The sequence below is a fragment of the Vespula vulgaris genome, chromosome 7, assembly GCF_905475345.1.
Source record: "Vespula vulgaris chromosome 7, iyVesVulg1.1, whole genome shotgun sequence".
Lineage (NCBI taxonomy): Eukaryota > Metazoa > Arthropoda > Insecta > Hymenoptera > Vespidae > Vespula > Vespula vulgaris.
Window position 1 is genome coordinate 906,103 of NC_066592.1, and position 16,402 is coordinate 922,504.

At 40.1% G+C, this 16,402-nt stretch overlaps 1 protein-coding gene across 1 annotated transcript in view; it reads left to right on the top strand.

The window, feature by feature from the left end:
- Positions 1–2,636: 2,636 nt before the first annotated feature.
- Positions 2,637–16,402, top strand: part of LOC127065129 (semaphorin-2A-like) — a 334,076-nt gene continuing 320,310 nt past the window's right edge. Inside the window, exon 1 of the mRNA XM_050997063.1 lies at positions 2,637–2,640. The gene's annotated coding sequence lies outside the window, so the exon portion shown is untranslated. The remainder of the gene's footprint in view (positions 2,641–16,402) is intronic.

Below are 16,402 nucleotides of genomic sequence, written 5' to 3' on the forward strand. Positions count from 1 at the left end.
AGTAATTAGTAGATGCATGGTGTTTTAATGGCCCTTTAATAACACGCAACATCAAATTATAATGGTGGGTCTATGACCCTTTCTTCGTTCACTGTGTCGACGTGAGACCACCTTTTCCTTCTCCTTCTTGTTTAACCACCCCTCTATCCCTTTCCTTCGTCCGATTGAATGCGATTATGCTTGCAATGTAACTAATGTTATAGCGAAAACGAGAGAGAAAAGGAGAGAAACGAGATCGACAGTCTCGTGCATTCTCGTGAAAGGAAACGGTTCTACGTAGATAGTCCGCGCGCGCGTGTTTGCGTCCGTGTGTAGTTGTAGCCGCTAATACGTCATTGAGGCTCGTAAATCGTCGGCCTGGACAAAACGAGCGACGAAATTACAAGGCCTGCCGAGCGAACGGCGAATGGCGAATCCGTGGATTTCGCTCGCTCGCTCGTTCGCTCGCGCGAGCGCAAATGTTAGCGAGGCATGCCCTAGGAAAATTTAATATCGCATGTGTGTCGAGTCTGATTGCGATCGAATTAATTACGCGAGGATATTTATTAATCGGTTGTTTCCGCGCCACGGAACCGGCTGGTCGAGCGTCCTTCTCTCGACACATTGGTATGCGTTTGTTCTCTATAACCCCGAGAATGGTTGGAACGAACGTGACTGCGTGTTTGACGCGGTTTGCCACTTGAGCTTGCACTCGTGCCACGATAAGGTACATACATACAACGTGCGACCGATAAATTCCACGTGGTAACAGAAAGAAATACTAATAGATCAGCCATTTGTCCGATCCAACATATTTTCTTGGAATACTTAGAAAAATTCTTTCTTAACTCGCTTCGAGTCGTTCGAAATAAATCAGAATTTATGTATTTGCGGAAGAAGATTATTTATATCTGATTAGATCTATTAAAACGTCCTTAAATGTCGTTTTACGGAATAGAAGCTTATGTTTCGTTCGAAAAGAAAAGAAGAAGAACTTGAACAAACGTGGTACAGATCTTATCATCGACCTTTTGCTTTTCATCCTCTCGTGGAAATTCTAGAGATCGTGGAAACGATAAAGCCAACTATCCAAATCATAGACTCGCCTATCGATAATACGCGATCGATCCCTTTCGTTTCGCATACAACGCGATTTTCCATGCATCAGGCCGATAGATTAGTCTGCCAACGATAGCTCGAGAAGTACGTGCACGTCAATGGGTCTCCAACGATAATTGATAGTTCGAAGGGAAGAAATCGAGGCTACTGGGGAAAGGAGGAATTCTACGCTTTAAACTTCCTTCACCGACTTCCAGACAGTTCGACTCCTCGATATAATCGATTTCCTTGGAGAAAGGCGTTTGACGAGCGTTCCTTTAATTGAAATTCCATCTCTTTTCTCCTTTCTTAGATTAACAATGATAAAATGCATTCCATTCACAAAATTCTTCATAGCGATACTTAAATACGTTCGAGCTAAATGCACAATAACTTATTAAAATTGACTTTTAAGTACAATGTTGGCTTTCAGAGAACAGAAAAAGGAAAATTAACGAAAAGAGGGAGGAGAAAAATATATGAAAAAAAGGAACAGGTAAAGAGAGCGGACGGATATAAAATGGAACAATATCTGATTACACATGCTCGTGTAGTACGTTGAAAAAGAAAGAAAGAAAGAAAAGAGAAATAAAGAAAAAAAGAAAAAAGAAAAAAAAGAAAAAAGGAAAAGAGAAGAAAAAATAAAAAGTAAAATATAATTTCCATTACGGGAGAACGTTTTCTTTCGAAGAAAGGGAAAAGAAAAGAGACGAAATGTACTCATTAACGTTTCCTACGTTCCGTTGGCTTCTGTATACGAGCGTTCAGCGTTGAAAGTTTAATGCTTTGGTGTGTACAATAACGACACCATCGGCAAAAGGATAATGATAACGCAAGCATTTTCAGCCTCTGGATGGCGGTAACAAAGGGATCCTTTTTATATGGCTGTTAGAATGCTAGACTGACTTACGCAATCATCGTCATAAAAAGAACAATATACGCGTTTTCCAACGTGTATAAATATAATATTATTTAAGCTCCTTTGGGGAGTTCACTCCACGTTAAAATAATTATGTCGCATTTGTCAGAAAATTTAAACAAGCGAAACTTTTCCTGACCGTTGAGTATTGTCTTTCTTGTCATTGATCGTAGAACTTACGAATGCGTTAATTGATCTAATCGCCATTTCGAATCGCAGCGAATCAATGTACGATCAGATACGATGCATCTGCTTTCTAATGAGAATCGACGATGATAGCAGCCCAGCTCGTACGCTTGAATTACGCAGTAACGTACGGGTACGTAGTTTCTCTCTTGTTATTAATTGCCTACGGCGATTGATTTAAACGATTAGCGTCGGTCCTTTGATTAGCGCATAAAATAATCTCATTATCGTATGACGTAACTTGACAATTCTACGCGGAATAATAATATCGATCATTAGAACGTCTACTTACAATTTATCCTTGGTTAATCTCCACGGAATGATAAAGACGATCGAATACGATCTAAGAAAGAAAAGGAAAATCGATCGATTAAAATAAATCAAACGATTACGCGAATTAATTATAACATTTGAATGGGTTATTATATTACTGTCGCCATTATGCCGTAAAAAATGACCTCGTTTTTCACGAAAACTGTCCGGTATCCTTTGTCCCTGCATCGCATTAAATCGTTACGCGGAAAGGGTAGAAAGGGTGTCTAAAAAAGGTTCACCTGGACCCTTCCCGTATCCGTGAAATACTCGATTTGTTGCTAGGGGCCGTTCGATTATTTACAGCCCGGATTCCACCGTCTCCCTTCCTTAATTACTACCCTTTTTGTTTATCCATTACTCTGACTAATATTCATGCGAATCGATTTCATCCTCTCTCTATTCGTAAAAATAAAGAGAGAAAAAGAGAGAGAGAGAGAGACAAAGAGAGTTTCACGAAATTCTACATAGACTGATACACCTGAGCCCATCTTATCGATCTGTACGCAATTCATTAAAAATAATTGTCAATAATAATACATTTTAATCTTCCTTAAAGATGCATATTCCTAAAACGTGACGAGCGGAACGTCTTTACCAGAGAAAAGAAAAAAAAACCCAAAAGAAAAAAAAAAGAAAGAAAAAAATGCTAAAGAAAGAGAAGAGAAAGAAAAGATATAAGAGAGACAACGACGAGTCCCCTCTCATACGAAAGCAATCCGCGGAATGGGTCGACGACTGCGAGTTTTGCCTTTACACGGTATCCCACGGTTTTGACGTGCGATTCAGTCGCAACAAGATAGACCGACGCGACGAGCGAAAGGAATAAATATATGCTGAAGAGGAGGAAAGGGGTATATGAAACGATGAGAAGGAAAGATGCAATAGCATCGAGAAGGAAATAAGATTCCGACTTTACTTTTTGACGCATGCATTCCGGCCCTTCCTTCTGTCTCTGCAACGTATATTCTCTTACTGGTTCCAAGATCTTTTAGAATGGAAAAAAGAAAGATGAAGAAGGAGAGAAAGAAGAAAGAAGAAGAAAGAAACAGAAAAAGAAAAAGAGGAAGAAGAAGAAGAAGAAGAAGAAGAAGAAGAAAGAGAACTAGAAGACGTGGATAAATACGAGAAGACTGAAAAGAAGCGAATGGTGGAAATGTCTTCTTACGTAGAGAAGAAGCTGATGGGATGCATTGTTTCTGCATATACATACACACACACACGTGCATTCACGCTCACCCGTGCATTAGACACACATACACACACCAGCGACTGTGTTTTATATATACGGTTTCACCTGGAACTCTACTGGTGTCTAACGCGTCGCGGAGTTACCCAACGCGAAGAAGCTTTTCTCAAGCTGGAGAGACGTGATATATGGGAATCTGATGCGAAGTCCCGTCGAGCGAGAATGTTCTTTCCTCCCCCCTTTTTTTTGTTTTTTCCTCTTTTTCCTCTTTTTCGCTCGTTGTTCTTTTTATTTTTTTTTCACTCTTCTTTCGTCTTATTTCCAAAGTCTAAACTCGGCGCATATTCTCCAAGAAAAATTCTTTGTGTTCTCCTATCCTCTCGCCCCCCTTCCAACCCCCCTCTTTTCTCTGTTTCTAACTCTTTTTCTTTGGATGCGTGCAAACTGAAAACGAGTTTGTCTGAGAAAGTTTAAAAGGACGATGTAGAAAGCGTAGAAAATGTTAGAAGGAAGCCGTGGAAAATTATTTTCCCTCCAAAAATTTCAATCAGATCACGAAGAAAAGTTTTCCTCAGACGAAATCATTTTCTACGAGAGGAGTGGAACGATATCAATGTCGGACACGTTATAACACACTCGTGTGGATATACGTTATTTTTATACATGATAAAAAAAAAAAAAGAAGGAAAAAACAAATAGAAAAGAAGAAAAAATACACACGTACATTATTAATTGTTTAAACGTTCGTTAAAAATCGCTGACAGTATTTTCGACCGAGCCAATGGGAAACGAGATAATGGGGGGAAAAAAAAGAAAAAAGGAAAAAAGTAAAGATAAAGAGAAAAAAGAGTAAAAGGGGCAGCGAATTTAAAGACGCGACCTATCGATTAAAAGGGCGTCGACGGGTGGAAAAGCCTTGGAAGTTGCGATCATAGACCGTCGAGAACTCGTTCGTTCGCTTTATCGGAAGAAGAGGAGAAGGAGGAGAATGAAAAATAGAAAGACACGCGTCGGCTAGAAAAAGGTTCGCGCGCGAAATCGCGCGTTATCGAATTTCGATCACGTTCCCCTTTCGTGTACTTTCTACGAATTGCTGGGCATGTACGACCGTACTCTCACCCCTCTCAATTCACCCAGTTCCTCTCTCTCTCTCTCTCTCTCTTTCTGTGTGTTCACGCGCTAGCTACCGCGGTCGCAAACTCAATTTCCCTCTCGTCTCGCGTATACGCGACGAACGAACGAAGAAAGAGAAGGAGACAGAGCTTGCAGTCGGCAATAAAAACGAAACTGCTGGTAATCAAAGAGAAAGGTGACTGAATACCGAGAAGAGAACACTACGTTTTCCGCGACGTCTTTAATCAACGAAAGGTTAATTAATCATGACCTCTCTTTCCCTCTCTCTTTCTCTCTCTTTTTTGTTGTTCCTTTTTCTTTCTTTTAATCTTTTGCTCGATGACCCAGAAAAAGCTCTGCTGTTTCCTTGTTTGATTTTATATATATTTCTACGATCTCATAACTTTCGCTCTTCTCTCTCTTTCCCTCTCTCTCTCTTTTTCTCTCTTTCTCTTTCTCTCTTTATCTCTCTTTCTCCATTTCGCACTATTCTTTGTGCACAAGACCGAGAGATCTCGTGTTAGTTTCTCGCTGCAGGCTAACCAGTCTTGATGTATTGAAAATAACTCTCGGCTGCTATCTAGACAGCTTATCGTATCCATCATCCGACCCTATTTGTACGGCATGCACGCTGAGAGCCATGCACGTAGAGAACGCAGATCGCAGATTCTATGTATATATTACGTATATATCTATGTTATATAGCTACGCGTATATGTATGTACAAACAATCTCCGAACCTCTGACTGCTCTCTTTTTCGCGTGCGAGCCAACCCCTTTGAGTGTTTCTCTTCTTCTTCTTCTTCTTCTTCTTCTTCTTCTTCTTCCTTCTTTGTTGTACTATTTCATACTTTCCAAATCAACCATCGTTAGTTATCATCGATCGTGTCGATGATAACAACTATGTATAAAAAAAGGAAAAGGCAAATTAAACATAAAAAAAAGAAGATACAATAAAACAAAAAGTACGAAAAATTTCGCGTTTCTTGCGTCGAAAAGTGTATGCCTCCCATGGGAAAGTATTTTTCCTACAAAGAATAATTTAAATAAATGCGTGATTTCGTGTCGACGAAGCAAACGAAGAACCACCCAGTACACTCCTATGAACGTTGCTGATCGTAACGCAACAAATCATAGTGCCATATAAATGAACTACATTCACGCTCACGACCGAGAGAGAGAGAGAGAGAGAGAGAGAGAGAGAGAGAGAGAGAGAGCGTCTATTCTGTAAACAAATTGTTCGATTTCAACACGAAAGCAATTTACGCTTTGGAATCGACCAGGTTTTATCCAGAGACCGATTCGAAATCGTGTATTCGAGTACGAAGCGATTTTACAGATAGAGAGAAAGAGAGAGAAAGAAAGATAGACAGAGAGAGAGAGAGAGAGAGAGAGAGAGCGAATAGCTTTTCGAGAATGATTCTACTCGTCTCTGTCCACTCGCCTACGTATATTTAAATATTGAATCACCAAACGTCGTGATAATTATCTTGCATATCTCTTTCTCTCTCTCTCTCTCTCTCTCTGTTTCTCTCCATCTTTTTCGGATCGTTCCGAATACCTCTTGCGATAATTCCCCAGTGTAAAATAATTGCTTTAAAACGGAGGATGATCAACTCGAAGGAGACCGAGTTCACTACTACATTTGTATCCATTTATCTCTCGAAAATGGCCGCATGGCGCATATGCTTACTTATAAATATTAACAGGATCCTCTCATTATTTTACATTTTGAGCCTCTAAGCCATATTTACGAGCAACTCCCTACTAGCACCTTCTGTTGGGTATAAAAGTATCAAGCGTAAGTATCTAACAAAGAAACATTTCTATTTTTACATGGTTATCGATTCGCGACGTCGGATATAATACGTAATATTGTCGACGAGAGTGATGGAAAAAAGACAAAGAAAAAAAAGAAGAAGAAAAATAAGAAGAAAAATAAGAAGAAGAAGAAGGAGAAGAAGAAGAAGAAGAAGAAAAATAAGAAGAAGAAGAAGAAGTTGGAAAGAAATACGAAAGACGTTCGATTTACCAAAAGCATCCGAGGAGTCGGTAGCTGAGCTCTTTCTTCTTTTCATAATTTCCGCAGGCGGAATCTTACCGCATAATCCCGAGCTGAAGCGATTCATTCGAGGAGAATGCACTAGCAGCGAGGCAAATGAATTGCGCCGGGACTGATTACACTTTGTTAGAGAGTAAATCTGAACGCGGAGATAGTATTTCCATAGACTTTCTCTCTCTCTCTCTTTTCCCCCTCTCTGTCTCTCTCTCTCCCTCTTTCCATTTCCATCTTTCTCCTTCTTACTTGCTTACTTTACGACAAGGTAAACCATAGACCCCAAGTTGACTAGGTATATACTCGTGTGTACGTATAATATTCGATGAGATCTCGTATTTTTATGGTAAAAGAAAGCAGAAGAGAAATAAAAAACGGAAGAAAACTGACATCATCCGAAACAACAGCCCGTATAACGGGAAATAATTATTTACAATGGCAATAAAAAGGAGATACAACGAAAAAGAAATTGTTTCTTTTTCGAGCTACTCTTTCTCTTGGAAGCTTTATAAAAAACATGATCAAACGAAGCTAGGTATGTGCTGGGTGAAACTTTTTGAGGGATACATACGTTTACCGGGTAAATACGATGAGAGAAAGAGGAAAACGAAAAAAGAGAAAGGACGAAAGAAAAGGAGGAGAAAGAAAAACAAGTGGAAAGAGTCGAGCTAGGAGAGAGCTGAAAAGCTTCATATATACATATATATTTCTTTTTTCACTTGCAGAAGTGACGAGTGGTGAAAATACTTGCTTACCAGGTATATTTTTATAATACCTACGTTGCGTTTATAGAATTCGTATTCGTGTTCGTTAATTTCTCGAACGAATACGAATCCATCGTCGAATTTATTCCTCTTATCTAACGATACACTTTCGTCCCCCTATTTTTCGTCGGTCGACCTTGAAATTAAGCAGGAAAACGATAAGAGAGGTACAACGAGCTGTCTCTGTATGTTACCAAGGGACAGTGGTGTACAGATAATCTAAGCGTGGGTGGGTGATGGAACGGTGGCAGTTCGGGCTACACGGCTTGTCAGCTCATGATGGATGAACGTGAAGCACGTACGAACCGAGAATTCCTATCTTTTCTTTTTTCCTTTTTCTTTTCTTCCTTTTTCTTTCTTTTTTTTTCTTTTCTCTTTCCTTCTCGTTCATTGAAGACTCTGCCTTATTTTCGGTCGTCCATTCTGTCTCGCGTCTTTTTCCATTTCGTTACACCTGTTAATCGTATACCTGCTCCTCTTCTTTCCCTTCTCTCTTTCTTTCTTTTTTCTTTTGCTCCCTCCCTGATACACATTATTCTTATCGTCTCGTTGACATTCGTTTGCTTCGGAAATAACACAAAAGAAGAATTGGAATTTTTCATAGTAATTTCCAAGATCATCCTCGTTACGTTACGCGCGTTCCTACGAGAGCAAAGATATACTATTTTCTATCTGTCATACACTTTCGTCCTCCGAGAGCACGTAATCCTGATGCGATATTCTCTGACACTTCATCGCTCTTCTTACCCAATTTCATTTTCGCGTGGCAATTCTCCCTCTCGCCTCGACGTCGAGACACGAAAAATTTCTCCACGCAATGCTTATAACATTATTTCTTTATCATTCGTATTGCCAAGTAATCCCGCTTTAAAGAATTTTATCGAACTATGTAAACGTGGAAATAAGAAATGGATTGAATAAAAATTGTAATATCGATTTTAGTTTCGGGTTTCCGCAGATATTAACGAAACGCAAACGAGGGCCAATGAGTCCCGTAGACGAGCGAAGAAGAAGAACGAGCTTAAAATGCCGAGGGACGTACTCGTAAATGTCCAGACTGTGCCGGGGGTTGCGTCGCGAGCTACGGGGGTGGCTGACTCGAGAGAAGGGAAGTTGGGGCTTGCGGCTAGCAGGGCTGAGCAAAGGAAAGAGCGTTCTACTACTAGCGACCCCTGGTGCGTGGCAATAAATTCGTTTTAAAACGCTTTTGTTCGTCCTCCGCGTACCGATGTTTTATGCATGCGTCTACGTGCACTCTCGCTTGTCCATAAAAAAAAAAAAACGTGAAAAAGAAAAAAAAAAGGAAGAAGACAAAAAAATGAAAAATAAGGACAAACAAATAAAAATAAAAACGAAATAAAAAATAAAAAAAAAGAACGAGATAAAATGGGAAAAGAGAAACGTTAAATTTCGAAACACAAAATGAGAAGACCGATAGGGATAGCCGTCGACCGCTGAATTGGCTATTCCGAATGTGCGAGCCGAAACGCGAACACGAGATAAAAAGGAAGCGACGTTGAAGCATGACGCTTCGTTAGCGTCGCTTTTTGTCGTTAATCGAGGAGGGGTAATTACGATCATAATGGCATACGCCGTTTTGTTCTTGATTATTTCCGTTTAAAAATTGATAAAAAGAGTACGAGCAAAGTGCTTACTACACGACTTTATAATTGATTACTATCGAATACTATTGTTTTAAATATTATCCTTTTATCGAATATAAAAATATGTACAGTTGCAACGAACGATATTAGATTTAGAAATGAAATGTGAAAGGGACGGAAATATTTGGAAGAAACGTTTTTATCTTTAAACTCTCTAACTCGCAAAGTTACGTGCGACTCGCTAACATTTGTCGTAGACGGCAACGTTTCACGAACAATTCTGTGGTAAACGGGAGGAGGAAGTCTGCCAAGGCTAGGACGATTTGTCCGTTCGTGAGAGTCTTCCTGAGAGATGGAGACAAGACTGCGAGATAGACAGTGGTAAGAGAAAGAGGTAAGGCTAACGAAAGAGACAGAAGAGAGGGTATGAGAAGACCACCCTTCCTACGAGCTTTTACTTAACGACGAAAGTTTCCACCTCGACGGACGAGCTTCTATCCTTCGTAGGTTCCTAAACCGGATTTAAGGTAGACGAGAAGTTCGCAAGAACGAGTTCTTACTATGTCGACTTTACCTATCGTACAAGAACGATCGGCACTCTTTGATCTATCAAAAATATCTGGATCGTTTGAAAAAAATTTATTTTCCCAGCTCGAAGTAAATTGAGTTAAGTTGAGAAGAGAAAAGAAAAGGAAGGAGGAAAAAATGAAAAGAGAGAAAAAACTTTCGATAATTTTAACGATTAATTACGCAAACGAGAGTAATCGATATGAAATGAAAGAGAAGATTAGAAAATAAAAATCATATTGCGTAACGCTTTACAATTTTATTTCGTTGTAAATATTCGTCGACATGTCCTAGCAAATTCGAAGTAGAGGACTATCGAATTTTGAGAGATTTTTCGATACGTGCCGCGCGCACCAAGGAACACCGTAGGTCCAATTTTATTTCTACCGTGCGCGATTTCGAACACGGCTCGACGCAGAAAACGAACGCCGATTTTACGGGAATATCAGCTGTTGCTACGTCGTTCGTAACATCACTCGTGATATTAAATCTGCCGACGAAATACAACAAATAAAACATAAAACCGCGAGGGATTTGTACCGTTATCACCGACTAAAACAACTACGACGACTACGACGACAACGACAACGACAACGACAACGACAACAACAACGACGACGACGACGTGCCATAGTGTACCGTTAAATGTACGCACGACTTTTCCTGATTTTCCCAGTTTCGTTTCGTTGCTCGTTCTTCAGCGTATATCCTATTAAGGGATGAAATTCTTCCATCAAACAAGTTTGCTCATTTTTTCCCTTTCTACTTTTTTATAATATCAAAAATAAATATCGTATGAATATATAAAAATCGTATGAACGTACAAAATCGTTCAACACGATTCTACGAATTCATAATGATTTCAATTTGATATTAATTAGATTGAATTAAATTAGCCCAATAATTGATAGCGTAATATTCTAGGCAGCCCGTTTGTTACACGCCCGTTAGGGACACACGCGTTTCACTACGCGGCCCTTTCGTATTATGATTCAGAAATAACACTACGAGGGTAATCAGCGTCGTCGTATCAGTCTATGTAAATTAGAATCGTATCGATTCGATCGTTATTACGACTGGTTCGTAAGTGGTTCCATTAAAATCGCGTTTGCCAAGAGAGACCCCGATTATTTTTTTACCGGAGTTTACCACATGGTATCGATCGATACGACGCGACGTATTGTTAAATTCAAGTCAGCTTTAATCATCGTCTGATCACAATAATGAGAAAAACGTGGCCATCGTTTGTGCCACACATGAATAATCATGTATATCCAGAAAATAGGGCATTGTTACGAAAATGGTGAATAAATTTTGTAGAATGTGTTTCAATGGTTTTTAACTGGCATAAAAAGAAAAAAGAAAACAACAGAAAAGTGATCTTCTCAAACGTATACGAAAGAAGCTTTCGTTGGTACCAAGCCAGGAAGAAGTGCGAGAATAGCCAAGACGACAAAATTGCAGGACTATGTTGATATGTAAGGGGATCCAGTTTCTCCCTCTCTTTCTCTCTCATTCTATTCATGTAATATCGTGACGCAGAGAAAACCTCCATTTTCCTCACTGGTGACTTTTCAGCGAGGGGAAGAGAGAGAGAGAAGAATAAAAAGGAGAATCCCATCAAACTTGAAAGTGCCGAAAGTTAACGCGTCGACCTCGCCTCGGTTCTCATTTTTTTTTCTTTCTCTCTTCTTCCAACATTCTCCAACCGCCTATTACTTTCCTCGTTTCCCTCTTTTTCTCCCTTCGTTGCCTCCTTGTTTCTCGGACGAAGCGAGAAACAAGTCGGGAAAAGTCGTGAACGTAACTCTCGTGCTGGCCCAGAGACTCTCTTTTCTTTTTCTGTTTCTTCCTTCTCCTCCTCCTCTTCGTCCTTCTCCTGCTGCTTTTCCTCCTCCTCTTCTTCTTCTTCTTCTCGTGATACGACATACGAGAGAGACAGAGGGCTGGAAAGTGCCGCAGGGGAAATAATACGGTTGGAAAGCCAAACTCACTCCCTCTCCTCTCTTTCGTTGACTTCTTCTTCGCTCTCTCCTCACTCTTTCCCACTTCGGTGGACTCGCGGGAACGAAATAACGCTGACTCGCTACCGCGGAAAATTCAAAGTCAACGGGACGTTATTGTTTCTCGTGAGTTTCCGCCATCGGGAATGGGCGTGGGTCGTGAAATTCCCCGAATGTGACAGCTCTCTAACGTGGTTAAAAGGACGTTGGAATAATTTAAGACAAGGCCATCTAATGGAACGTGAGATTTTATATGAAATTATATCTGAAATTTTATTTTTCGATAAATAAAATATATATTGCACGAAAATGCCGTATAATTTTCGTACCATGAACAATGCCGATTCGGAATAGGGAGATAATGTAAAGGAATTACAGTAGATCCGATAAATCGTTAAAAGCATCTGACAAATAAAAGAAGAACAATTTACTCGGCGACTCGCTCGTCCATCTTCTTTTTCCAGTGCGAGTTAGCACGATGGAGAGCTTCCTGATGTACCCTTTTTCCAGTGGCCGGCGAATAACTCCGGCACGTCAACCAACAGATTCCCGACTCGTTCCCGTGGGAGACCGCATCTAATCAGGATGAATGGCCTCGGCTAGTAGCCTTGGCGTATCCTAACCAACAACTTACTGGGGTGAGTCGACACCCCTTCCATTTGAGAGGCACCGACCAGGGCAGAGCACCGACTGTCATCGGTCTTCATTATAAAAGAGAATCACCCTGGGGTTAAATCTCGTTTGCCTATTTCCCGCTCGCGGCTGTCCTTCTCGAGATCACGAAAATCAAGCCACCCATATTCCACCTTCTATCTTTCCCATCTCTCTATCTCTCTTTTGCTGTAATACACACGCATACCAGTTATATAGCCCTTTCTACTATCGTGATCCACCGTTTAGGACTCTCGGAACGGAGTTGGAGTGTCTCTCGGGTCTCTCGCTTCGAGTGCCACCTTGTCGATCATCCTGGCCTCGCAATATGTCAACCACTTCGCTTCCTTTTTCTCCTTCTTCTTTTTCTTTTTCTTTTTCTTTTACTTCTCCCTCTTCTTCTTCCTCTTCCTCTTCTTCTTCTTCTTCTTCTTCTTCTTCTTCTTCTTCCAGACTCTGGAAAAACACTTTGGTAAAAAGAACACGAGGAAAGAAGCGTTGAGTGGCTTATCGTTAAATCTCAACTTTGTTTCTTCTTTCACCGGCTTCCTTCAAAAGCTTTGATTTTATTTTCTAGTTAGAAACAAATTTTTACGATATTCGACGACGTGTGTCCTAATGGTTGTGTATTTAACAAAAGAAAAAAAGCTTTAAATGGATGTTTCTTTCTTTCTTTCTTTCTTTCTTTCGATCGAATATTCGAACCCATCCAATTGTACGGTCGAGCGATAGCTGCGTGGCATTCATGGACTCCTTCGTGACAGTCGCTCCAGGAGGGTAAATAATTGATGAATGGAAGTGGAAGTTGATGTCGCTAGCCGACGTATACCCCTGTGAATTGGCCGTTTCTTCGTACAAGTAATACTCGACGGAGAATCCGATGCTCGGGGAGATATCGTCGATGTCTGCGCCTTGTGTGTGACCAAGCATTCGCTTATTGTTAGATGTCTACAGTGGAAATAGACGATTGATCGTCCAAGAAAATGAGTACGTCGTCTTTGCAACGATGAATCGAGGAATAATACAATGCATATCATCGATTTACGATGAATAATATTACTATATTATACTATATAAAGAAGAAAGAAGAAGAAAGAAAGAAAAAAAAAGTGATTACTTTTAATAGATTCTTCGGTCTTTGTTCGCTTTTCCTTTTCTTTTTATATATCTTCCAAATTGTTTAGGAATTCGAAAAAAAGTTCAAGGAAGAAATTCCCCAGAGTAGATCGAATATCTTGAACGCTTTTTTCACGATTAAGGAAACTCGATGCGAAGCGACCTTTGTTAGGCGCGAAAAGGTACTCCAACTCGAGTATATCTTCTTGCCGGTTCTTTCTCGACGTTGTGGAGAGGGAATACTTCACCTCCACGCTTTCTTTCCTCATCCTCGAAAGTATCTGTTTCTCCTTCTGTAACTTTTTTATCTCCCGCCATCGTCTAAGTCGAGCGTCACCCTCGAAAACGATGCTCTAACGCGCCGTCGAGTGTTTCGAGTCTTTCGCGAGTCACGAATAAAATATGATCCTTGCGATTAGGGCTTGAAGTATCGTCGACACTACTTTTTCTTATTTCTTTCCCTCTTTCTTCTTCTTTTCTTTCTTCTTTTTTTATTTCCTTTCTTTTTTTCCTTCTTTTTTTTTTCTTCGCGACGAATAGTCGATAAACAATGACTCCATTAATTTTCAAGATTTACTTATCACCGGTATTTCAGTGATTAGAATTAAGAGACACTTTACGTGAAGACGGCTTCTCGACGAGAGACGACGAATCAAGGCATCGAATTAAGAGTCCGTCGGGTCGGATTAACTCCGGAAATTTAATCTCGCTGAAAACGAGGGACGATTTTCGTTGCTACGACCTTAATGGTACCGGCGTGCAAAAGTGAAAGAAAAAGAAAAAAGAGAAGAAGCAGAAGCAGAAGCAGAAGAAGAAGAAAAAGTAGAAGAAACAGAGATGGAAAGTGAAAGATATATAGCTTGTTAGGTACTTGGGAAACAGGAATGCATCTTATTTGTGTTAAGAGATAGAAGGATATCATTAAAAGCACAAATTTTGATATTTCAAGGGCTAACGTAATGAAGAAATAATATATTCTACGGTGGCACGAACTCTGAGATATTCAACGTATCTCGTAATGAGTAGATCGTTATCCTTAGGTACTATGTTATTCGTTATCCCTATATACGTACTTTATTCATAATCTTGCGATATACGCGAACGCATGCGGAACGAAAAGCAAATAACCCGTACCATTTAGTATATGATATTCTTTGCGCAAACCACGTACCTTCCGTACCCTATCCTTTAGTATGCAAAGATTAAACGTAAGCCGTCGCTGCTTGCTGCTAAACCGGCCAGAAAGAAATATCATGCAAAATGAATTAACACGAACGAGGATCATCTTTTGAATTCGCACGTTTGCGAAATGTCTCGAGAGTAGCTATTCGCGTTGTTGTCAATCGAAATCTCGTTGACTCGATAATGCTGCTTCCTTCTTTTAATATTTAAAATCAGCAAAGGATAAAAAAAGAAAAAGGAGGGAAGAGAAAAAAAAGAAAAAGAAAGAAGTGACGCGTTATAAGGAGAACAAAATCGATACTAGAATTTACTCGACCCATGTTAAATACAAGCCCGATGCTTTTAAGCTCATCCCGTTTCGAACCAAATCGCTATCCTGTTTATAATAAAGTTCAACGATAAACCGTCGAGTGGATAAAGCGTATTAATTACAAAATTCGTATGGCTGATACTTAACGAGAGAACGAAGACTGATACAACCTCGATCGACCAAGTTATTCGTGTTGGTGCATATTAAATAGAAACGTTGAGTTGATAGGATCGTTAAGTACCGGTATGAAGAGAATCGATTGATGCTTTTAACGACGATTTAATACGACACGATGCAACGTTTCGGTTATTAAACGAGAGTGGAACAAATACGAAAGAATATAGAAGGGGAATAGGAAGAAAACAAAAGGACGATTAAACCTAAAATTCCAATACTCACATGTCTGTGTATGTACGTGTTTTTGCATTTGAAAATACCATAGGGATGTAATTACACGTGCGCAATGGGCACGCTTCGCACGGGCACGCACTTTCAAGAGAACCGGTTCCCCTGCATCTGAAAAATTCATTAACATTATGGCCGGCACGCTAATTTTAGCAAAGTGTCCCGCAAGCCATGAATAATTTAAGCAATGGAATGGACTACTACTACTACTACTGCTGCTGCTGCTGCTGCTGCTACTACTACTACTGCCACTACTACTACTACTTCTTCTACTACCACCAATGAAATGCATTCGGCTTGGCTTGCACTCTTATTTTCCAGGCTCCGAGATGAGATGGATTTAGTAAATTAATTTGCCAAGAAGCCACTTTTAAATACCGGTCAAAGAATAAATGGACCGTGTTCTACGGACGCCATGTTGGCGTCGACCATGCCGTTAAATATGCAAAAGGCTTTTCGACGCTGATCATTCTACCTTCTCGAAATATTTTTCCTACGATTCTATTTGCACTCCTATTTTTATCTCTTTCTCTCTCTCTCTCTCTCTTTCTCTTATAGAAATAAAAATATTAAACTAAATATATCTTCAATCATGCCCTTCCTATTTAATTCCGTTATCCGAAAAATAATTCAAAGAAATATTGAAAATATCGCAAAGTCGAGTTTGCGGAACTTGGCGTATCTCGACTAAAGAATTAAACTGTCCCTGAACATATGCATACATACGTATGAAGTTACGGGACTCTGAAGGTGAGACTATCTAGTAGTAAGAACTCTCACGACGAGTTCCTGTCTGACACGAGCTTACGCGGTGCAAGAGGGTGGGCGAGAGGTGGGTGAAGGGCACGAAAGGTAAAGGGAGATTGGAAGAGAGAGAGAGACAGAGAGAGAGAGAGAGAGAGAGAGAGAGTAGGAGAGAAGAGAACAGACTTCTGAGAAGGGCTTCGC